This window comes from Eleutherodactylus coqui, chromosome 3 (genome assembly GCF_035609145.1).
Source record: "Eleutherodactylus coqui strain aEleCoq1 chromosome 3, aEleCoq1.hap1, whole genome shotgun sequence".
Classification (NCBI taxonomy): Eukaryota; Metazoa; Chordata; class Amphibia; order Anura; family Eleutherodactylidae; genus Eleutherodactylus; species Eleutherodactylus coqui.
In genome coordinates, this window is record NC_089839.1 from 310,970,520 (window position 1) to 310,998,328 (window position 27,809).

Here is a 27,809-nt window from a genome sequence, read left to right on the forward strand (position 1 = left end):
ATATTTTTTTTCACTTGTTATAAATGGATTTACAAAATAAATTACATATTTTTCCAATTAATTCTAAATTCATTTCCATTTTATACTTCTATAAACTTCTTTTAATATCCGTATATTAATGAATAATCAACGATGTTTTACCATTACTGAAACAATAACAACTACTACTTCCATAACTACAGGAACACTGACAACTACTGCTGCTCCTATAACTACAGGAACACTGACAACTACTGCTGCTCCTATAACTACAGGAACACTGACAAATACTGCTGCTCCCATAACTACAGGAACACTGACAACTACTGCTGCTCCCACAACTACAGGAACACTGACAACTACTGCTGCTCCAGTAACTACAGGAACACTGACAACTACTGCTGCTCCAATAACTACTGGAACACCGACAACTACTGCTGCTCCCATAACTACAAGAACAATGACAACTACTGCTGCTCCCATAAATACAGGAACACTGACAACTACTGCTGCTCCCATAACTACAGAAACACTGACAACTACTGCTGCTCCAGAAACTACAGGAACACTGACAACTACTGCTGCTCCCATAACTACAGAAACACTGACAACTACTGCTGCTCCAGTAACTACAGCAACCCTGACAGCTACTGCTGCTCCCACAACTACAGGAACACTGACAACTACTGCTGCTCCAATAACTACAGGAACACTGACAACTACTGCTGCTCCAGTAACTACAGCAACCTTGACAGCTACTGCTGCTTCCACAACTGCAGGAACACTGACAACTACTGCTGCTCCTATAACTACAAGAACACTGACAACTACTGCTGCTCCCATAACTACAGAAACACTGACAACTACTGCTGCTCCAGTAACTACAGGAACACTGACAACTACTGCTGCTCCCACAACTACAGGAACACTGACAAATACTGCTGCTCCCACAACTACAGGAACACTGACAACTACTGCTGCTCCCACAACTACAGGAACACTGACAACTACTGCTGCTCCCACAACTACAGAAACACTGACAACTACTGCTGCTCCAGAAGCTACAGGAACACTGACAGCTACTGCTACTCCCGTAACTACAGTAACACTGACAACTACTGCTGCTCCAGTAACTACAGAGACACTGACAACTACTGCTGCACCCGTAACTACAGTAACACTGACAACTACTGCTGCTCCAGTAACTACAGAAACACTGACAACTACTGCTGCTCCTGTAACTACAGGAACACTGACAACTACTGCTGCTCCTACAACTAGAGGAACACTAACAACTACTGCTGTTCCCATAACTACAGGAACACTGACAACTACTGCTGCTCCCATAACTAGAGGAACACTGACAACTACTGCTGCTCCAGTAACTACAGAGACACTGACAGCTACTGCTACTCCCGTAACTACAGTAACACTGACAACTACTGCTGCTCCAGTAACTACAGAAACACTGACAACTACTGCTGCTCCTACAACTAGAGGAACACTAACAACTACTGCTGTTCCCATAACTACAGGAACACTGACAACTACTGCTGCTCCCATAACTAGAGGAACACTGACAACTACTGCTGCTCCAGTAACTACAGGAACACTGACAACTACTGCTGCTCCTATAACTACAGGAACACTGACAACAACTGCTGCTCCCATAACTACAGGAACACTGACAACTACTGCTGCTCCCATAACTACAGAAACACTGACAACAACTGCTGCTCCAGTAACTACAGCAACCCTGACAGCTACTGCTGCTCCCACAACTACAGGAACACTGACAACTACTGCTGCTCCAATAACTACAGGAACACTGACAACTACTGCTGCTCCAGTAACTACAGCAACCTTGACAGCCACTGCTGCCCCCACAACTGCAGGAACACTGACAACTACTGCTGCTCCTATAACTACAGGAACACTGACAACTACTGCTGCTCCCATAACTACAGAAACACTGACAACTACTGCTGCTCCAGTAACTACAGGAACACTGACAACTACTGCTGCTCCCACAACTACAGGAACACTGACAAATACTGCTGCTCCCACAACTACAGGAACACTGACAACTACTGCTGCTCCCACAACTACAGGAACACTGACAACTACTGCTGCTCCCACAACTACAGAAACACTGACAACTACTGCTGCTCCAGAAGCTAAAGGAACACTGACAGCTACTGCTACTCCCGTAACTACAGTAACACTGACAACTACTGCTGCTCCTGTAACTACAGAAACACTGACAACTACTGCTGCTCCTACAACTAGAGGAACACTAACAACTACTGCTGTTCCCATAACTACAGGAACACTAACAACAACTGCTGCTCCCATAACTAGAGGAACACTGACAACTACTGCTGCTCCAGTAACTACAGGAACACTGACAACTACTGCTGCTCCTATAACTACAGGAACACTGACAACCACTGCTGCTCCCATAACTACAGGAACACTGACAACTACTGCTGCTCCCACAACTACAGAAACACTAACAACTACTGCTGCTCCCACAACTACAGGAACACTGACAACTACTGCTGCTCCAGTAACTACAGGAACACTGACAACTACTGCTGCTCCAGTAACTACAGGAACACTGACAACTACTGCTGCTCCAGTAACTACAGAAACACTGACAACTACTGCTGCTCCCATAACTACAGAAACACTGACAACTACTGCTGCTCCAGAAACTACAGGAACACTGACAACAACTGCTGCTCCAGTAACTACAGCGACCCTTACAGCTACTGTTGCTCCCACAACTACAGGAACACTGACAACTACTGCTGCTCCAATAACTACAGGAACACTGACAACTACTGCTGCTCCAGTAACTACAGCAACCCTGACAGCTACTGCTGCTCCCATAACTACAGGGACACTGACAACTACTGCTGCTCCCACAACTACAGGAACACTGACAACTACTGCTGCTGCCGTAACTACAGGAACACTGACAACTACTGCTTCTCCCACAACTACAGAAACACTGACAACTTCTGCTGCTCCAGTAACTACAGGAGCACTGACAACTACTGCTGTTCCTATAACTACAGTAACACTGACAACTACTGCTGCTCCAGTAACTACAGGAACACTGACAACTACTGCTGCTCCAGTAACTACAGAAACACTGACAACTACTACTGCTCCTATAACTACAGCAACACTGACAACTACTGCTGCTCCAGTAACTACAGGAACACTGACAGCTACTGCTGCTCCAGTAACTACAGCAACCTTGACAGCAACTGCTGCTCCCACAACTACAGGAACACTGACAACTACTGCTGCTCCCATAACTACAGAAACACTGACAACTACTGCTGCTCCAGTAACTACAGGAACACTGACAACTACTGCTGCTCCCACAACTACAGGAACACTGACAACCACTGCTGCTCCCACAACTACAGGAACACAGACAACTACTGCTGCTCCCACAACTACAGGAACACTGACAACTACTGCTGCTCCCACAACTACAGAAACACTGACAACTACTGCTGCTCCCGTAACTACAGTAACACTGACAACTACTGCTGCTCCTGTAACTACAGAAACACTGACAACTACTGCTGCTCCTACAACTAGAGGAACACTAACAACTACTGCTGTTCCCATAACTACGGGAACACTAACAACTACTGCTGCTCCCATAACTAGAGGAACACTGACAACTGCTGCTGCTCCAGTAACTACAGGAACACTGACAACTCCTGCTGCTCCAGTAACTACAGGAACACTGACAACTACTGCTGCTCCAATAACTACAGGAACACTGACAACTACTGCTGCTCCCATAACTACAGAAACACTGACAACTACTGCTGCTCCAGTAACTACAGAAACACTGACAACTACTACTGCTCCTATAACTACAGCAACACTGACAACTACTGCTGCTCCAGTAACTACAGGAACACTGACAGCTACTGCTGCTCCAGTAACTACAGCAACCTTGACAGCTACTGCTGCTCCCACAACTGCAGGAACACTGACAACTACTGCTGCTCCAGTAACTACAGCAACACTGACAACTACTGCTGCTCCAGTAACTACAGGAACACTGACAGCTACTGCTGCTCCAGTAACTACAGCAACCTTGACAGCTACTGCTGCTCCCACAACTACAGGAACACTGACAACTACTGCTGCTCCCACAACTACAGGAACACTGACAACTACTGCTGCTCCCACAACTACAGGAACACTGACAACTACTGCTGCTCCCACAACTACAGAAACACTGACAACTACTGCTGCTCCAGAAACTACAGGAACACTGACAGCTACTGCTGCTCCCGTAACTACAGTAACACTGACAACTATTGCTGCTCCTGTAACTACAGAAACACTGACAACTACTGCTGCTCCTACAACTAGAGGAACACTAACAACGACTGCTGTTCCCATAACTACAGGAACACTAACAACTACTGCTGCTCCCATAACTAGAGGAACACTGACAACTACTGCTGCTCCAGTAACTACAGGAACACTGACAACTACTGCTGCTCCTATAACTACAGGAACACTGACAACTACTGCTGCTCCCATAACTACAGGAACACTGACAACTACTGCTGCTCCCACAACTACAGAAACACTAACAACTACTGCTGCTCCCACAACTACAGGAACACTGACAACTACTGCTGCTCCAGTAACTACAGGAACACTGACAACTACTGCTGCTCCAATAACTACAAAAACAATGACAACTACTGCTGCTCCCATAAATACAGGAACACTGACAACTACTGCTGCTCCCATAACTACAGAAACACTGACAACTACTGCTGCTCCAGAAACTACAGGAACACTGACAACAACTGCTGCTTCAGTAACTACAGGAACACTGACAACTACTGCTGCTCCAGTAACTACAGCAACCCTTACAGCTACTGCTGCTCCCACAACTACAGGAACACTGACAACTACTGCTGCTCCAATAACTACAGGAACACTGACAACTACTGCTGCTCCAATAACTACAGCAACCCTGACAGCTAGTGCTGCTCCCATAACTACAGGGACACTGACAACTACTGCTGCTCCCACAACTACAGGAACACTGACAACTACTGCTGCTGCCGTAACTACAGGAACACTGACAACTACTGCTGCTCCCACAACTACAGAAACACTGACAACTTCTGCTGCTCCAGAAACTACAGGAACACTGACAACTACTGCTGCTCCTATAACTACAGTAACACTGACAACTACTGCTGCTCCAGTAACTACAGGAGCACTGACAACTACTGCTGCTCCAATAACTACAGCAACCCTGACAGCTAGTGCTGCTCCCATAACTACAGGGACACTGACAACTACTGCTGCTCCCACAACTACAGGAACACTGACAACTACTGCTGCTGCCGTAACTACAGGAACACTGACAACTACTGCTGCTCCCACAACTAAAGAAACACTGACAACTTCTGCTGCTCCAGAAACTACAGGAACACTGACAGCTACTGCTGCTCTCGTAACTACAGAAACACTGACAACTACTGCTGCTCCAGTAACTACAGGAGCACTGACAACTACTGCTGTTCCTATAACTACAGTAACACTGACAACTACTGCTGCTCCAGTAACTACAGGAACACTGACAACTACTGCTGCTCCAGTAACTACAGGAACACTGACAACTACTGCTGCACCCACAACTACAAAAACACTGACAACTACTGCTGCTCCCAAAACTACAGGAACACTGACAACTACTGCTGCTCCAGCAACTACCGGTACACTGACAACTACTGCTGCTCCCAAAACTACAGGAACACTGACAACTACTGCTGCTCCAGTAACTACAGGAACACTGACAACTACTGCTGCTCCAGTAACTACAGAAACACTGACAACTACTGCTGCTCCCATAACTACAGAAACACTGACAACTACTGCTGCTCCAGAAACTACAGGAACACTGACAACAACTGCTGCTCCAGTAACTACAGCGACCCTTACAGCTACTGTTGCTCCCACAACTACAGGAACACTGACAACTACTGCTGCTCCAATAACTACAGGAACACTGACAACTACTGCTGCTCCAGTAACTACAGCAACCCTGACAGCTACTGCTGCTCCCATAACTACAGGGACACTGACAACTACTGCTGCTCCCACAACTACAGGAACACTGACAACTACTGCTGCTGCCGTAACTACAGGAACACTGACAACTACTGCTTCTCCCACAACTACAGAAACACTGACAACTTCTGCTGCTCCAGTAACTACAGGAGCACTGACAACTACTGCTGTTCCTATAACTACAGTAACACTGACAACTACTGCTGCTCCAGTAACTACAGGAACACTGACAACTACTGCTGCTCCAGTAACTACAGAAACACTGACAACTACTACTGCTCCTATAACTACAGCAACACTGACAACTACTGCTGCTCCAGTAACTACAGGAACACTGACAGCTACTGCTGCTCCAGTAACTACAGCAACCTTGACAGCAACTGCTGCTCCCACAACTACAGGAACACTGACAACTACTGCTGCTCCCATAACTACAGAAACACTGACAACTACTGCTGCTCCAGTAACTACAGGAACACTGACAACTACTGCTGCTCCCACAACTACAGGAACACTGACAACTACTGCTGCTCCCACAACTACAGGAACACAGACAACTACTGCTGCTCCCACAACTACAGGAACACTGACAACTACTGCTGCTCCCACAACTACAGAAACACTGACAACTACTGCTGCTCCAGAAACTACAGGAACACTGACAGCTACTGCTGCTCCCGTAACTACAGTAACACTGACAACTACTGCTGCTCCTGTAACTACAGAAACACTGACAACTACTGCTGCTCCTACAACTAGAGGAACACTAACAACTACTGCTGTTCCCATAACTACGGGAACACTAACAACTACTGCTGCTCCCATAACTAGAGGAACACTGACAACTGCTGCTGCTCCAGTAACTACAGGAACACTGACAACTCCTGCTGCTCCAGTAACTACAGGAACACTGACAACTACTGCTGCTCCAATAACTACAGGAACACTGACAACTACTGCTGCTCCCATAACTACAGAAACACTGACAACTACTGCTGCTCCAGTAACTACAGAAACACTGACAACTACTACTGCTCCTATAACTACAGCAACACTGACAACTACTGCTGCTCCAGTAACTACAGGAACACTGACAGCTACTGCTGCTCCAGTAACTACAGCAACCTTGACAGCTACTGCTGCTCCCACAACTGCAGGAACACTGACAACTACTGCTGCTCCAGTAACTACAGCAACACTGACAACTACTGCTGCTCCAGTAACTACAGGAACACTGACAGCTACTGCTGCTCCAGTAACTACAGCAACCTTGACAGCTACTGCTGCTCCCACAACTACAGGAACACTGACAACTACTGCTGCTCCCACAACTACAGGAACACTGACAACTACTGCTGCTCCCACAACTACAGGAACACTGACAACTACTGCTGCTCCCACAACTACAGAAACACTGACAACTACTGCTGCTCCAGAAACTACAGGAACACTGACAGCTACTGCTGCTCCCGTAACTACAGTAACACTGACAACTATTGCTGCTCCTGTAACTACAGAAACACTGACAACTACTGCTGCTCCTACAACTAGAGGAACACTAACAACGACTGCTGTTCCCATAACTACAGGAACACTAACAACTACTGCTGCTCCCATAACTAGAGGAACACTGACAACTACTGCTGCTCCAGTAACTACAGGAACACTGACAACTACTGCTGCTCCTATAACTACAGGAACACTGACAACTACTGCTGCTCCCATAACTACAGGAACACTGACAACTACTGCTGCTCCCACAACTACAGAAACACTAACAACTACTGCTGCTCCCACAACTACAGGAACACTGACAACTACTGCTGCTCCAGTAACTACAGGAACACTGACAACTACTGCTGCTCCAATAACTACAAAAACAATGACAACTACTGCTGCTCCCATAAATACAGGAACACTGACAACTACTGCTGCTCCCATAACTACAGAAACACTGACAACTACTGCTGCTCCAGAAACTACAGGAACACTGACAACAACTGCTGCTTCAGTAACTACAGGAACACTGACAACTACTGCTGCTCCAGTAACTACAGCAACCCTTACAGCTACTGCTGCTCCCACAACTACAGGAACACTGACAACTACTGCTGCTCCAATAACTACAGGAACACTGACAACTACTGCTGCTCCAATAACTACAGCAACCCTGACAGCTAGTGCTGCTCCCATAACTACAGGGACACTGACAACTACTGCTGCTCCCACAACTACAGGAACACTGACAACTACTGCTGCTGCCGTAACTACAGGAACACTGACAACTACTGCTGCTCCCACAACTACAGAAACACTGACAACTTCTGCTGCTCCAGAAACTACAGGAACACTGACAACTACTGCTGCTCCTATAACTACAGTAACACTGACAACTACTGCTGCTCCAGTAACTACAGGAGCACTGACAACTACTGCTGCTCCAATAACTACAGCAACCCTGACAGCTAGTGCTGCTCCCATAACTACAGGGACACTGACAACTACTGCTGCTCCCACAACTACAGGAACACTGACAACTACTGCTGCTGCCGTAACTACAGGAACACTGACAACTACTGCTGCTCCCACAACTACAGAAACACTGACAACTTCTGCTGCTCCAGAAACTACAGGAACACTGACAGCTACTGCTGCTCTCGTAACTACAGAAACACTGACAACTACTGCTGCTCCAGTAACTACAGGAGCACTGACAACTACTGCTGTTCCTATAACTACAGTAACACTGACAACTACTGCTGCTCCAGTAACTACAGGAACACTGACAACTACTGCTGCTCCAGTAACTACAGGAACACTGACAACTACTGCTGCACCCACAACTACAAAAACACTGACAACTACTGCTGCTCCCAAAACTACAGGAACACTGACAACTACTGCTGCTCCAGCAACTACCGGTACACTGACAACTACTGCTGCTCCCAAAACTACAGGAACACTGACAACTACTGCTGCTCCAGCAACTACCGGTACACTGACAACTACTGCTGCTCCCAAAACTACAGGAACACTGACAACTACTGCTGCTCCAGCAACTACCGGTACACTGACAACTACTGCTGCTCCCAAAACTACAGGAACACTGACAACTACTGCTGCTCCAGCAACTACCGGTACACTGACAACTACAGGAACACCGTCAGTCATGTATATAGGGTTTAACTTCACGATTCTGAACTCACTGTACAATGAGCGTCTTTCACGTCCCGAAGATCCCTATTATGTTTCGCTGAAGAACAAGATTGAAGAATTGGTGAGTCTGCAGTCTGCAGGATATCAGGCCTCCGTTATCAAAACTCTTTAATCCTTTCCAATCCAATTAGTATCCTGGTTTTCCTAGGGGGCTTACTCTTTTTCTGTTGTTATACAACAGCGCTATCTGCTGGCTGGAGCCAGTACTGCATGAGGTGATACATTGGATAGGCTCCGACAGCAGAGAGGCTGGCAATATACAGTAAGAGAACCCCGATGGACGTCTTCCAACATCGGAGCTGTACAGCCTTAAATCATAATGTCTTTAGGCGTCAGACAGTGGATTGGAAAGGGTTAAGGGTTTGTTCAGATTTGGTGGAAATGCTGTGGAGTTTCCAGAACAGAACATTCCACTGCAAGCTCCGCAGTATTTCCACATCAGCCCATCAGTCCTTCTTGTGGGTTTGGGTAATGTAAGCTATATATATTATACAGACACATTACATTATATACGGGGGTTGGTCTGCGCTGCGGGGTGTGATGTCACTGATATCCTGCTATGTTCCTCCTGCAGGCCCTCCGGGTGATCAGGAGGAGTTACCCCTTCTGTCTATTTGTGAACACAACCTCATTCAGGTAAGTGTTGTTTATAGTGATGATTATATATAATAGTGCATGAAATATGGGAAGAACCTGGAGGACGAGGATCCCGACAGGAGCTGCTTACATGGAATCTTACGCTTTATTAAAACCTTCCCAAACTCTTATAAATAACCGACACAGACGCCAATATTGGATAAAGAAGGCCGCGGTGTTTATTAACGGGGTTACAAACATTGGGGAGAAATGTAACCAATAATAACCATAACACTTGCTGTAAACTCTGTCTTACAGACACGAGTTTACCCCCACCAAACTCTCCCCAAGTTTACCTGCCCCCCCCCCCCCCCACCTTATGCGGGTGACAATCCCCCACCAGGCCATGGCATCCACTAATGCCATGGCCCCCCGAACACCCGCAGCCTCCTCAATCATCTACACAAATCCATATTAATAATATCCAACACAATCTCTGACAAGTATACTATAACACTCCTATGGAAGCCTGGAACAATACCCTCCATATCAGCATGTCTAAAAAGAAAACATCCCCCACTGGCATGAGCTCTACCACCGGGGTAACCCTTCCCCGAATTCTCACGCTATATACAGACCTCGGCAATGACCCAAATAATCGAGGGACAATATCTGAAAATACTATCACTGTATCTGGAACCCTGTTTAATATTCCACATCTCCCTTACAATGTCCCATAACATCAATATGTTCTCTTCTATGTCATTAACCCCTAAGTGTAAAATTAAAACATCTGGACAGGGCCCTCATGACCCTCTATGCCCACATGACTCTCTAAGACCACGTGACCCTCTATGCCCACGTGACTCTCCAAGCCCACGTGACACTCTATTCCCCGGTGACTCCCTAAGTCTACGTGACCCTCTATGCCCACGTGACTCTCCAAGCCCACGTGACTCTCCAAGCCCACGTGACCCTCTATGCCCACGTGACTCTCTATGCCCACGTGACTCTCTTTGCCCATGTGACTCTCTTTGCCCATGTGACTCTCTTTGCCCACGTGACTCTCTAAGCTCACGTGACTCTCTAAGCCCACGTGACCCTCTATGCCCACGTGACTCTCTATGCCCGCGTGACTCTCTATGCCCGCGTGACTCTCCATACAACAGTTCAGCCATTAATCCCCTCCCCCTCATACATCTATTACCATACCAAAATTTTCAGACTGTGATCTGTACAATCCCACATTTTCGAAACAACAGCGCTCTGCTGCCGTTCTCCAAGCCCGGTACACAAAGGAGGGTCCAACAATCCACACAATACTTTTCTTAATTCTTAAAATGAAAAAAAGAATCATTACACCATATTATTCAGGCGCCTGTACAACTTAAACCGAGATGATCCCCATCTGTCTACTTGTTCTTCAATAAAACCGCACCTGTAAACAGTTTTAAGCCCCATTATACATTAAAAGCGAGATAATGACTGTCCATCATCCCAGTCTCCCCGAAAACAAGACAGGGTCTTCTACTAATTTTTGCTCTACATGATCTTACTTTTGCCCTGTATAGCTGCCTGGACACTATTTACATTGACTTTTTTTTATTATTAACTGCAACTAGGGCTTATTTTTGGAATAGGGCTTAAAGTTCAAGCATCCTCAAAAATCCTGCTAGGGCTTATTTCCGGGGTAGGTTTTATCTCAAGGGAAACAGGGTACATGGATCAACAAAGAAACTGGTGCTTGCGGGCACAGACACATAAACGCCTGCAAATTCCTAACCAGGCATATATTCTCATGAGAATGAGCAAACAAGCGAATCCGCAGCCCTTTACCCATTATGTCTCTAATTATTATAAAGCTCCCATGGTTGGACAAATCCTTAAGGCCCCAAAGTCACATCTAAACAGCTGGACCTCATATGCTGATCTTCAGGCAATACTTTTACCAACTTCCCTAGTAAGCTCAATGTGATAGCAGAGCGTTGATCAGCGGCATCAGCTACCGCCTTACAGCCCCTGATCAGCGGCATACAGTACTGCCTTACAGCCCCTGATCAGCGGCGTACACTACTGCCTTACAGCCCCTGATCAATCGCTCTACCTGAAAAACAATTAATAGGTACCAGATTATACCATCTCTGAAAGAAAGCCATCCCGACAATACCTTCCATACTGAGCTATATGAGCCGCATCCTAAATGTTGGGCTCTTCTTCCCTGAATTGCTGCATCAGCAAACAAGACTATAAGATAGCAGCCGCATTAATCTCACAGCGACGATCTCTGACATCAGTAAGAGGTTATATGTTAGACATAATCTGACTAGCACACGAACTAACTCCTGCCGACCGGCTCTTACCAACAATCCCTCCATAACCATTACCCACTGATGTCAGCACCAGAGATGAGAGAGTATACTCGCTAAGGCACATCACTCGAGCCAGTAGTGCCTTAGCCGAGTATCTCCCCGCTCGTCTCTAAAGATTCGGGGCCGGCGCCGGTGACAGCTGAGTTGCGGCAGGGAGCAGGGGGGGGAGAGGGAGATCTCCCCTCCGTCCGTCCCCCCCCCCTCTCCCGCCGCTCCCCGCCGGCCCCCGAATCTTATGGAGTAATGTGCCTTAGCGAGTATACTCGCTCATCTCTAGTCAGCGCCTAATGATAACTCCTCCGCTTCCACAAGCTCCCATCACCAAGCTGACTGACCATTAAAGTCACAGATACCAACCATGCCACTCGATCCTGCTTTAGCTCCCTTGACATCTGTGCATGTGATGTATGGGACTTCCAACCGCACATCACCACACATGACCTGCGGGAATACCTGCGACCAATAATAATCACCTGTGAAGCCAAACAGGACCGACCTGCTAACCGCTGCAACTCCCTCCATGTGATCTGCCTTCATACATAATGTCTGACTAATTAACCCCATAAACTATACACCCCTGACATTGGCAATTAGAACAACCATCGCAATGCTATCAACTGAATACCTAAAAACTCCAACCGAGTACATGGCTATACCATTTTTCCAATTAGCCAGCGGCACCCCAAAATCCTCCATCCTGACCACATGCCCTCTAAAACTTGTGCACCCCTCCTTACCCTGATGCCCCATAAACAACAATCATCTAAGTAGTGTATTACACCAACATCAGGGGATTCCTTCCTCCCACCTACTCTAACAATGAGGATAGTCCTAAATAATAGTAGGATGCCTTAGATCCCATCGGTAACGCCAAACTGGAAACCAAAGGAATAACACCCCAACCAATAAGAAGTTATCCCAATACTGGATCACATGACCGAAGTGCCATAATAAAGCCAATGTAGTCACATGATGCATATCTTACTGCCAGCAGCTCAGGAGCCTCAGCATTCAGAGACCACTGCTTGGGGTAAGATAGATGATAAATCACTGAGAGGAGATAGACTCCGTCTGTGGCATCACCCTTAAAGGGGACAACCTCAAAGGGGGGTATCAATATGACCGGCAACTCTGCCCTCATCTGTGTGCTTAGCAATTTAACTACCTCAGGATCATAAACAACTGAAATTAACTTATTAACCCCTTCCAGCTGAGTCCCTTTAACTCATGCACATATACGCCGTACTGGGAGCCTTCTTTAATGAAGCGGGCCTACTTCCAATATGGTGGCCTCACTGGAGTCTTGCCCTATTGTGGGAAATTTTCTATTTCCTGGATGCAAGGAATTTGAACCGATTTCTGCCTAAAACCACCATAAATGGATGAGAGCGGCCCAATATGAGCCCTCATGTCAGTACCCACAGCTCTCCATTACCTCGATCCCAAAAATGTAACCACACATCCAGGTAGTGAGGCGCCCCAAACATGTCTAACAACCACCTAACTAGTTACACCGAAGTAGTGAGGCGCCCCAAACATGTCTAACAACCACCTAACTAGTTACACTGAGGTAGTGAGGTGCCCCAAGGATGTCTAACAACCACCTAACTAGTTACACTGAGGTAGTGAGGCACCCCAAGGATGTCAAACAACCACCTAACTAGTTACACTGAGGTAGTGAGGCGCCCCAAGGATGTGTGACAGCCACCTAACTAGTTACACTGCGGTAGGGAGGCGCCCGAAGGATGTCTAACAACCACCATAAATGGATGAGAGCGGCCCAATATGAGCCCTCATGTCAGTACCCACACCTCTCCATTACCTCGATCCCAAAAATGTAACCACACATCCAGGTAGTGAGGCGCCCCAAACATGTCTAACAACCACCTAACTAGTTACACCGAAGTAGTGAGGCGCCCCAAACATGTCTAACAACCACCTAACTAGTTACACTTTGGTAGTGAGGCACCCCAAGGATGTCAAACAACCACCTAACTAGTTACACTGAGGTAGTGAGGCGCCCCAAAGATGTCTAACAACCACCTAACTAGTTACACTGAGGTAGTGAGGCGCCCCAAGGATGTGTGACAGCCACCTAACTAGTTACACTGCGGTAGGGAGGCGCCCGAAGGATGTCTAACAACCACCTAACTAGTTACACCGAGGTAGTGAGGCGCCCCAAGGATGTCTAACAACTACCTAACTAGTTACACCGAGGTAGTGAGGCGCCCCAAGGATGTCTAACAACCAACTAACTAGTTACACCGAGGTAGTGAGGTGCCCCAAGGATGTCTAACAACCAACTAACTAGTTACACCGAGGCAGTGAGGTGCCCCAAGGATGTGTGACAACCACCTAGCTAGTTACACCGAGGTAGTAAGGTGCCCCAAGGATGTCTAACAACCACCTAACTAGTTACACCGAGGTAGTGAGGCGCCCCAAGGATGTCTAACAACCACCTAACTAGTTACACTGAGGTAGTGAGGCGCCCCAAGGATGTGTGACAGCCACCTAACTAGTTACACTGCGGTAGGGAGGCGCCCGAAGGATGTCTAACAACCACCTAACTAGTTACACCGAGGTAGTGAGGCGCCCCAAGGATGTCTAACAACCACCTAACTAGTTACACCGAGGTAGTGAGGCGCCCCAAGGATGTCTAACAACCAACTAACTAGTTACACCGAGGTAGTGAGGTGCCCCAAGGATGTCTAACAACCAACTAACTAGTTACACTGAGGCAGTGAGGTGCCCCAAGGATGTGTGACAACCACCTAGCTAGTTACACCGAGGTAGTAAGGTGCCCCAAGGATGTCTAACAACCACCTAACTAGTTACACCGAGGTAGTGAGGCGCCCCAAGGATGTCTAACAACCAACTAACTAGTTAAACCGAGGAAACACCAACATCACGGTAACCATCATTAACCATCTCTGTTCCTCCGGTCATCATTGGATTCTGATTCTTTATATGAAATTAACAGTTATAAAATAGCAAGTAATTATAAACCAAAACTGATTAACAGCAGCAGCCGCTTCAACCACAGACTGCATACAGTGGTTACCTCAGAGCGGACAGTCTGCATACAGTGGTTACCTCAGAGCGGACAGTCTGCATACAGTGGTTACCTCACAGCTGACTGTCTGCATACAGTGGTTACCTCACAGCTGACAGTCTGCATACAGTGGTTACCTCACAGCTGACTGTCTGCATACAGTAGTTACCTCACAGCTGACAGTCTGCATACAGTGGTTACCTCACAGCTGACAGTCTGCATACAGTGGTTACCCCACAGCTGACAGTCTGCATACAGTGGTTACCTCACAGCTGACAGTCTGCATACAGTGGTTACCTCACAGCTGACTGTCTGCATACAGTGGTTACCTCACAGCTGACAGTCTGCATACAGGGGTTACCTCACAGCTGACAGTCTGCATACAGTAGTTACCTCACAGCTGACAGTCTGCATACAGTGGTTACCTCACAGCTGACAGTCTACATACAGTAGTTACCTCACAGCTGACAGTCTACATACAGTGGTTACCTCACAGCTGACAGTCTGCATGCAGTGGTTACCTCAGAGCTGACAGTCTGCATACAGTGGTTACCTCACAGCTGACAGTCTACATACAGTGGTTATCTCAGAGCTGACAGTCTACATACAGTAGTTACCTCACAGCTGACAGTCTACATACAGTGGTTACCTCACAGCTGACAGTCTACATACAGTGGTTACCTCACAGCTGACAGTCTGCATACAGTAGTTACCTCACAGCTGACAGTCTGCATACAGTGGTTACCTCACAGCTGACAGTCTACATACAGTGGTTACCTCACAGCTGACAGTCTGCATACAGTAGTTACCTCACAGCTGACAGTCTTCATACAGTGGTTACCTCACAGCTGACAGTCTACATACAGTGGTTACCTCACAGCTGACAGTCTACATACAGTGGTTACCTCACAGCTGACAGTCTACATACAGTGGTTACCTCACAGCTGACAGTCTGCATACAGTAGTTACCTCACAGCTGACAGTCTACATACAGTGGTTACCTCACAGCTGACAGTCTACATACAGTGGTTACCTCACAGCTGACAGTCTGCATACAGTAGTTACCTCACAGCTGACAGTCTGCATACAGTGGTTACCTCACAGCTGACAGTCTACATACAGTAGTTACCTCACAGCTGACAGTCTACATACAGTGGTTACCTCACAGCTGACAGTCTGCATGCAGTGGTTACCTCAGAGCTGACAGTCTGCATACAGTGGTTACCTCACAGCTGACAGTCTACATACAGTGGTTACCTCACAGCTGACAGTCTACATACAGTGGTTACCTCACAGCTGACAGTCTGCATACAGTAGTTACCTCACAGCTGACAGTCTGCATACAGTGGTTACCTCACAGCTGACAGTCTACATACAGTAGTTACCTCACAGCTGACAGTCTACATACAGTGGTTACCTCACAGCTGACAGTCTGCATGCAGTGGTTACCTCAGAGCTGACAGTCTGCATACAGTGGTTACCTCACAGCTGACAGTCTACATACAGTGGTTATCTCAGAGCTGACAGTCTGCATACAGCAGTTACCTCACAGCTGACAGTCTGCATACAGTAATTACCTCACAGCTGACAGTCTGCATACAGTGGTTACCTCACAGCTGACAGTCTGCATACAGTGGTTACCTCAGAGCCGATAGTCTGCATACAGTGGTTACCTCAGAGCTGACAGTCTCCATACAGTGGTTACCTCAGAGCTGACAGTCTGCATACAGTAGTTACCTCACAGCTGACAGTCTGCATACAGTGGTTACCGCACGGCTGACAGTCTGCATACAGTGGTTACCTCACAGCTGACAGTCTGCATACAGCGGTTACCTCACAGCTGACAGTCTGCATACAGCGGTTACCTCACAGCTGACAGACTGCATACAGCGGTTACCTCACAGCTGACAGTCTGCATACAGTAATTACCTCACAGCTGACAGTCTGCATACAGTGGTTACCTCACAGCTGACAGTCTGCATACAGTGGTTACCTCACAGCTGACAGTCTGCATACAGGGGTTACCTCACAGCTGACAGTCTGCATACAGTTGTTACCTCACAGCTGACAGTCTGCATACAGTGGTTACCTCAGAGCTGACAGTCTGCATACAGTGGTTACCTCACAGCTGACAGTCTGCATACAGTGGTTACCTCAGAGCTGACAGTCTGCATACAGTGGTTACCTCACAGCTGACAGTCTCCAGACAGTAGTTACCTCACAGCTGACAGTCTGCATACAGTGGTTACCTCACAGCTGACAGACTGCATACAGTATTTACCTCAGAGCTGACAGTCTGCATACAGTGGTTACCTCAGAGCTGACAGTCTGCATACAGTGGTTACGTCACAGCTGACAGACTGCATACAGTGGTTACCTCAGAGCTGACAGTCTGCATGCAGTGGTTACCTCACAGCTGACAGTCTGCATACAGTGGTTACCTCACAGCTGACTGTCTGCATACAGTGGTTACCTCAGAGCTGACAGTCTGCATACAGTGGTTACCTCACAGCTGACAGTCTACATACAGTAGTTACCTCACAGCTGACAGTCTGCATACAGTAGTTACCTCAGAGCTGACAGTCTGCATACAGTAGTTACCTCACAGCTGACAGTCTACATACAGTAGTTACCTCACAGCTGACAGTCTACATACAGTAGTTACCTCACAGCTGACAGTCTGCATACAGTAGTTACCTCAGAGCTGACAGTCTGCATACAGTGGTTACCTCACAGCTGACAGACTGCATACAGTGGTTACCTCACAGCTGACAGTCTGCATACAGTGGTTACCTCACAGCTGACAGTCTACATACAGTAGTTACATCATAGCTGACAGTCTACATACAGTGGTTACCTCACAGCTGACAGTCTGCATACAGTGGTTACCTCACAGCTGACAGACTGCATACAGTGGTAACCTCACAGCTGACAGTCTACATACAGTAGTTACCTCACAGCTGACAGTCTGCATACAGTGGTTACCTCACAGCTGACAGTCTACATACAGTAGTTACCTCACAGCTGACAGTCTGCATACAGTGGTTACCTCACAGCTGACAGTCTACATACAGTAGTTACCTCACAGCTGACAGTCTGCATACAGTGGTTACCTCACAGCTGACAGACTACATACAGTGGTTACCTCACAGCTGACTGCCTGCATACAGTGGTTACCTCAGAGCTGACTGCCTGCATACAGTGGTTACCTCACAGCTGACAGTCTACATACAGTAGTTACATCATAGCTGACAGTCTACATACAGTGGTTACCTCACAGCTGACAGTCTGCATACAGTGGTTACCTCACAGCTGACAGACTGCATACAGTGGTAACCTCACAGCTGACAGTCTACATACAGTAGTTACCTCACAGCTGACAGTCTGCATACAGTGGTTACCTCACAGCTGACAGTCTACATACAGTAGTTACCTCACAGCTGACAGTCTGCATACAGTGGTTACCTCACAGCTGACAGTCTACATACAGTAGTTACCTCACAGCTGACAGTCTGCATACAGTGGTTACCTCACAGCTGACAGACTACATACAGTGGTTACCTCACAGCTGACTGCCTGCATACAGTGGTTACCTCAGAGCTGACAGTCTACATACAGTAGTTACCTCAGAGCTGACAGTCTGCATACAGTGGTTACCTCACAGCTGACAGTCTGCATACAGTAGTTACCTCAGAGCTGACAGACTGCATACAGTGGTTACCTCACAGCTGACAGTCTGCATACAGTGGTTACCTCACAGCTGACAGTCTGCATATAGCGGTTACCTCACAGCTCCCACATCCCAAGAGGCTCCATAAAAGGTGACATATCCATCATGTACATAAAGCTCCCAGATACCAGGAGGCTCCATAGAGAGTGACATATCATCCACCCATCATGTTCATAAAGCTCCCAGATCCCATGAGGCTTTCCCTCCTAAGTATCCCTCAAGCCTTACAGGATCCTCCAATCACCACACAAGCGGCACCTTCTACTGTTAATGAACTTTTCTGATCTTCAAATATTATATTCTGCCGCTATTAAGTAATCTGGGAAGTTTGATGAATCATAAATGAGTCCAATGTTGTTTCTTTCCCACAGCGAAGGCTCAGTGAAAGTTCAAAATGCCGCTGCGTTCCCAAATAGCTCAGTGGCGCCTTCTAGTGATCAACTGCAGAGTGCATTTCTAGGGACGGTCAGAGAAGACGGAGGGATGATGGGAGACTTGCAGTTGTTTGCTTTCAACACCACGACGGCAGGTGAGACATGAGGATTCATCGGCTCCAGAGCTACAAGGTCTAATATGAAGGGAGCAGCGAACGCCAGAACGTTAGCGGTTTATTTATGGTTTAGTATGTCTTATTTTGTGTATTAGCGCAGACTCCCATGAGCGTAATGTAATCGCGTATTATGTGCGAGATGCACATGCGCATAATATGCTGTGAATGGCTCCAATGAAAGTACATTGATCTCCATTGATCCGTTTGCGTATTTACATTGCGCATAGGCGTTTATAAAAGAAAGCCGCATGTTCTATGTTACTGCGCTTTACGCCCGATGGAGCCCTATTGTCCTCTATGGTCACGTAAAAAAGCTGTACATACGCAATTACGCTGCGTCGCAGAGTAACAGAGCGGGTAATTAAAAATATACAGGAAGACTGTGAATGACAATGTGCGGAGGAATTCCTTTCCATATGGCAACCGTTGCAGCAAAAGGCCGGTCCACGCAGCGGTAAATGGGGGCTATTTTCAGTTTCAATCTGTAGGTTAGGTTCACACGGGGCGTATTCCCGCCGGAAATCCCGCAGTTTGGCCGCAGCAAAAACCGCGAGACTTCCGCCGGGAGAACCGCCGCAGAAAAACCCGCGGCGGCTTTGAAGTGGCCTAGCCGCTTGCTCTTCCGCTGCGGCCAGCGCTCCCATAGAGGAGAGCGCGGCGGAAATAAAAGATAAATAAACATGCTGCATATTCTGAAACCGCGGCTGCGGCCGCCGCAGCCGCGGTTCCGGCCTGAGTTACCACAGCGGATTGGCCGACCCGAGATTCCCGAGATTAGCGGCCGCAGGCGGATTTACCGCGGCGAAATTCCGCGCAGGATTTCCGCGGCAAATCCGCCCTGTGTGAACCCAGCCTTATAGTTATCGCAGCCTGTGTTTTTAAGTTGGTGTATTATTTGTATATTATGATGTATTTATTTATTTTCCCATTTTCATTCATTATGGGCTCATGCAGACGGCCGGGTCGGATCCAGCTGCGACAATTCCTGCAGTGGGATGGAAGTCGTGCCCCTGTAGTGACCCGCGGCTCACCTTCTCCGGCCTCTCCTCCGATCTGCTATGGGCCCGCTGCCGCCCGACCAGCACATGCGCAGAGTGGAGCCAGCGAGACAGAAGTGACGTTCCTGTGCGGGCCTCTATGAGACTCACACAGATATAGGGCAGGCCGCGATTTGTTTGCCACGTGAGTTTTCACGCGGACAAATCGTGGCCATCTGCATAGGATTGCATAAACTCATGCAATCCTATGGCAGCGGGCACGGGCGGAAATTCTGCGGGAAATCCCGCCGCGGAATTTCTGCCCATGTGCATTTGGCCTTAAAGAGATTGTCCGATAAAACAGGTCTGTCTAAACAGAGTTCCTTCTGGCCACAAATAGCTGATACTCACCTCTGCCCGCTAGTCGCCCGTCGGCAGCTCTGGGTCATCGTGCTGATATAAGGTTTATAAGCTGCAGTCAGTCTGTGCCGTTCCCCAGGGCTCTAGAGTCAGGGTCTTATTGGGGTGGACTTAGAGTCAGTAGAAACACCGACTTATATATGTGTCTGTGTGTACATATGAGTATATATATATATATATATATATATATATATATATATATATATATATATATATATATATATATATATATATAGTAGGAGAGTTTAGAGATGTCCTATTACTAAATACAGAGTTTACAATTTAGTAAAGTTTCCTGTTCTGCAATTCTATTCCAGAAAGTATATTTAATGTTCCATCTAATAAAGCCGGACACTCTCATCATAATGCTGAGGAAAAGCCCGATGTTACAATTTTATTATAGTAAATTTATCACCTAAAAAACACGAGTCGTATAAGAAGGAATCGTAGTTTGGGCAAACTGAGAGTCAGAGGTTTGTCCTACAGACTCCACTGCCCAGACTGTCCCATAAACGGGCTGCTGAAGCCAATCATACAGCTCAGTGCCCTGTTGTCACTGGGATTCCTCTGGTACAAAATCATATATCAGACGATCCCTTAAAGACTTTACACGTTACTCATCATTACGTGGGTAAGATTTCATGTTAATATTCTGTATTTGCAGAACCACTGACAACTACGGGAACTCTGACAACAACTGCTGCTCCAATAACTACAGGAACACTGACAACTACTGCTGCTCCCATAACTACAGGAACACTGACAACTACTGCTGCTCCCACAACTACAGGAACACTGACAACTACTGCTGCTCCCATAACTACAGGAACACTGACAACTACTGCTGCTCCAATAACTACAGGAACACTGACAACTACTGCTGCTCCAGTAACTACAGGAACACTGACAACTACTGCTGCTCCCATAACTACAGGAACACTGACAACTACTGCTGCTCCAGTAACTACTGGAACACTGACAACTACTGCTGCTCCAGTAACTACTGGAACACTGAAAACTACTGCTGCTCCAGTAACTACAGGAACACTGACAATTACTGCTGCTCCAATAACTACAGGAACACTGACACCTACTGCTGCTCCAATAACTACAGGAACACTGACAACTACGGCAGCTCCAATAAATACAGGAACACTGACAACTACTGCTGCTCCCATAACTACAGGAAGACTGACAACTACTGCTGCTCCCATAACTACTGGAACACTAACAACTACTGCTACACCCATAACTACAGGAACACTGACAACTACTGCTGCTCCCACAACTACAGGAACACTGACAACTACTGCTGCTCCCATAACTACAGGAACACTGACAACTACTGCTGCTCCCATAACTACAGGAACACTGACAACTACTGCTGCTCCAATAACTACAGGAACACTGACAACTACTGCTGCTCCAGTAACTACAGGAACACTGACAACTACTACATCTCCAATAGCTACAGGAACACTGACAACTACTGCTGTTCCAATAACTACAGTAACACTAACGACTACTGCTGCTCCCATAACTACAGGAACACTGACAACTACTGCTGCTCCCATAACTACAGGAACACTGACAACTACTGCTTCTCCCATAACTACAGAAACACTGACAACTACTGCTGCTCCAATAACTACAGTAACACTGACAACTACTGCTGCTCCCATAACTACAGGAACACTGACAACTACTGCTGCTCCCATAACTACAGGAACACTGACAACTACTGCTTCTCCCATAACTACAGAAACACTGACAACTACTGCTGCTCCAATAACTACAGTAACACTGACAACTACTGCTTCTCCAATAACTACAGTAACACTGACAACTACTGCTGCTCCCATAACTACAGGAACACTGACAACTACTGCTGCTCCCATAACTACAGGAACACTGACAACTACTGCTTCTCCCATAACTACAGGAACACTGACAACTACTGCTTCTCCCATAACTACAGAAACACTGACAACTGCTGCTGCACCTATAACTACAGGAACACTGACAACTACTGCTGCTCCCATAACTACAGGAACACTGACAACTACTGCTGCACCCATAACTACAGAAACACTGACAACTGCTGCTGCACCTATAACTACAGGAACACTGACAACTACTGCTGCTCCCACAAATACAGGAACACTGACAACTACTGCTGCTCCCATAACTACAGGAACACTGACAACTACTGCTGCTCCCATAACTACAGGAACACTGACAACTACTGCTGCTCCCACAACTACAGGAACACTGACAACTACTGCTGCTCCCATAACTACAGGAACACTGACAACTACTGCTGCTCCCACAACTACAGGAACACTGACAACTACTGCTGCTCCAGTAACTACAGAAACACTGACAACTACTACTGCTCCCATAACTACAAGAACACTGACAACTACAGCTGCTCCCACAACTACAGGAACACTCAAGACTACTGCTGTTCCAATAACTACAGTAACACTGACACCTACTGCTGCTCCCATAACTACAGGAACACTGACACCTACTGCTGCTCCCATAACTACAGGAACACTGACAACTACTGCTGCTCCCACAACTACAGGAACACTGACACCTACTGCTGCTCCCATAACTACAGGAACACTGACACCTACTGCTGCTCCCATAACTACAGGAACACTGACAACTACTGCTGCTCCCATAACTACAGGAACACTGACAACTACTGCTGCTCCCACAACTACAGGAACACTGACAACTACTGCTGCTCCCATAACTACAAGAACACTGACAACTACTGCTGCTTCCACAACTACAGGAACACTGACAACTACTGCTGCTCCCATAACTACAGGAACACTGACAACTACTGCTGCTCCCATAACTACAGGAACACTGACAACTACTGCTGCTCCCATAACTACAGGAACACTGACACCTACTGCTGCTCCCATAACTACAAGAACACTGACAACTACTGCTGCTTCCACAACTACAGGAACACTGACAACTACTGCTGCTCCAATAACTACAGGAACACTGACAACTACTGCTGCACCAGTAACTACAGGAACACTGACAACTACTGCTGCTCCCATAACTACAGGAACACTAACAACTTCTGCTGTTCCAATAACTACAGGAACACTAACAACTACTGCTGCACCAGTAACTACAGGAACACTGACAACTACTGCTGCTCCAATAACTACAGGAACACTGACAACTACTGCTGCTCCCACAACTAGAGGAACACTGACATCTACTGCTGCTCCAGTAACTACAGGAACACTGACAACTACTGCTGCTCCCACAACTACAGGAACACTGACAACTACTGCTGCTCCCATAACTATGGGAGCACTGACAACTACTGCTGCTCCCATAACTACAGGAACATTGACAACTACTGCTGCTCCGATAACTATAAGAACACTGACAACTACTGCTGCTCCCATAACTACAGGAACACTGACAACTACTGCTGCTCCCACAACTACAGGGACACTGACAACTACTGCTACACCCACAACTACAGACACAGTGACAACTACTGCTGCTCTAGCAACTACAGGAACACTGACAACTACTGCTGCTTCAACAACTACAGAAAGACTGACAACTACTGCTGCTCCAATAACTACAGGAACACTGACAACTACTGCTGCTCCCATAACTACAGGAACACTGACAACTACTGCTGCTCCCATAACTACAGAAACACTGACAACTACTGCTGCTCCTATAACTACAGGAACACTGACAACTACTGCTGCTCCCACAACTATAGAAACACTGACAACTACTGCCGCTTCAATAAATACAGGAACACTGAAAACTACTGCTGCTCCCATAACTACAGGAACACTGACAACTACTGCTGCTCCCGTAACTACAGGAACACTGACAACTACTGCTGCTCCCACAACTACAGAAACACTGACAACTACTGCTGCTCCCACAACTACAGGAACACTGACAACTACTGCTGCTCCCATAACTACAGGAACACTGACAACTACTGCTACTCCCACAACTACAGGAATACTGACAACTACTGCTGCTCCCATAACTACAGGAACACTGACAACTACTGCTGCTCCCACAACTACAGAAATACTGACAACTACTGCTGCTCCCATAACTACAGGAACACTGACAACTACTGCTGCTCCAATAACTACAGGAACACTGACAACTACTGCTGCTCCAGTAACTACAGGAACACTGACAACTACTGCTACTCCCATAACTACAGGAACACTGACAACTACTGCTACTCCCATAACTACAGGAACACTGACAACTACTGCTGCTCCCATAACTACAGAAACACTGACAACTACTACTGTTCCCTTAGCTACCGCAACACTGACAACTACTGCGGCTCCAATAGCTACAGGAACACTAACAACTACTACTGCTCCCATAACTATAGAAACACTGACAACTACTGCTGCTTCAGTAACTACAGTAACACTGATAACTACTGCTGTTCCAGTAACTACAGAAACACTGACAACTACTGCTGCTCCTATAACTACAGGGACACTGACAACCACTCCTGCTCCCATAACTACAGGAAAACTGACAACTACTGCTGCTCCGATAACTACAGGAACACTGACAACTACTGCTGCTCCCACAACTATAGGAGCAGTGACAACTACTGCTGCTCCCATAACTACAGGAACACTGACAACTACTGCTGCTCCAGTAATTACAGGAACACTGACAACTACTGCTGCATCCACAACTATAGGGACACTGACAACTACTGCTGCTCCAATAACTACAGGAACACTGACAACTACTGCTGCTCCCATAACTACAGGAACACTGACAACTACTGCTGCTCCCACAACTACAGGAACACTGACAACTACTGCTGCTCCAGTAACTACAGGAACACTGACAACTACTGCTGCTCCCGTAACTACAGGAACACTGACAACTTCTGCTGCTCCCATAACTACAGGAACACTGACAACTACTGCTTTTCCAGTAACTACAGAAACACTGCCAACTACTGCTGCTCCCGTAAGTACAGGGACACTGACAACTACTGCTGCTCCTATAACTACAGGAAAACTGACAACTACTGCTGCTCCCATAACTACAGTAACACTGACAACTACTGCTGCTTTCATAACTACAGAATCACTGACAACTACTGCTGCTCCTGCTCCCATAACTACAGAAACACTGACAACTACTGCTGCTCCCATAACTACAGGAACACTGATAACAACTGCTGCTCCAGTAACTACAGAAACACTGACAACTACTGCTGCTCCAGTAACTACAGAAACACTGACAACTACTTCTGCTCCCATAACTACAGGGACACTGACAACTACTGCTGCTCCAGTAACTACAGAAACACTGACAACTACTCCTGCTTCCATAACTACAGAAACACTGACAACTACTTCTGCTCCCATAACTACAGAAACACTGATAACTACTGCTGCTCCAGTAACTACTGAAACACTGACAACTACTGCTGCTCCCACAACTACAGAAACACTGACAACTACTACATCTCCAGTAGCTACAGGAACACTGACAACTACTGCTGCTCCTATAACTACAGGAACACTGACAACTACTACATCTCCAGTAACTACAGGAACACTGACAACTACTGCAGCTCCCATAACTACAGGAACACTGACAGCTACTGCTGCTCCCATAACTACAGAAATACTGGCAACTACTGCTGCTCCAGTGACTACAGGAACACTGACAACTACAGCAGCTCCTATAACTACAGGAACACTGACAACTGCTGCTTCCATAACTACAGAAACACTGACAACTAATGCTGCTACCATAATTACAGGAACACTGACAACTACTGCTATTCCAATAGCTCAAGGAACACTGACAACTACTGCTGCTCCCATAACTATAGAAACACTGACAACTACTGCTGCTACCATAATTACAGGAACACTGACAACTACTGCTGTTCCCATAACTACAGGAACACTGACAACTACTGCTGCCCTCATAACTACAGAAACACTGACAACTACTGCTGCTCCAACAACTACAGGAACCCCGACAACTACTGCTGCTCCCATAACTACAGGAACCCCGACAACTACTGCTGCTCCCATAACTACAGGAACCCCGACAACCACTGCTGCTCCCATAACTACAGGAACACTGACAACTACTGCTGCTCCCATAAGTACAGGAATACTGACAACTACTGCCGCTCCAGTGACTACAGGAACACTGACAACTACTGCTGCTCCTATAACTACAGGAACACTGACAACTACTGCTTCTCCCATAACTACAGGAACACTGACAACTACTGCGTCTCCCATAACTACAGAAACCCCGACAACCACTGCTGCTCCCATAACTACAGGAACACTGACAACTACTGCTGCTCCCATAACTACAGGAACCCCGACAACCACTGCTGCTCCCATAACTACAGGAACACTGACAACTACTGCTGCTCCCATAAGTACAGGAATACTGACAACTACTGCCGCTCCGGTGACTACAGGAACACTGACAACTACTGCTGCTCCTATAACTACAGGAACACTGACAACTACTGCTGCTCCCATAACTACAGGAACACTAACAACTACTGCGTCTCCCATATCTACAGAAACCCCGACAACCACTGCTGCTCCCATAACTACAGGAACACTGACAACTACTGCTGCTCCCATAACTACAGGAACCCCGACAACCACTGCTGCTCCCATAACTACAGGAACACTGACAACTACTGCTGCTCCCATAAGTACAGGAATACTGACAACTACTGCCGCTCCAGTGACTA

The 27,809-nt window shown here is 47.0% G+C and overlaps 1 long non-coding RNA gene across 1 annotated transcript in view; it reads left to right on the plus strand.

Moving 5' to 3' along the window:
• The window catches only part of LOC136620060 (uncharacterized), a 36,358-nt gene extending 14,551 nt beyond the window's left edge, over nt 1-21,807 (plus strand). Inside the window, exons 2-3 of the long non-coding RNA XR_010791124.1 lie at nt 19,432-19,589; nt 21,672-21,807. This is a non-coding gene — a long non-coding RNA (uncharacterized lncRNA). The remainder of the gene's footprint in view (nt 1-19,431; nt 19,590-21,671) is intronic.
• Nucleotides 21,808-27,809: the final 6,002 nt, after the last annotated feature.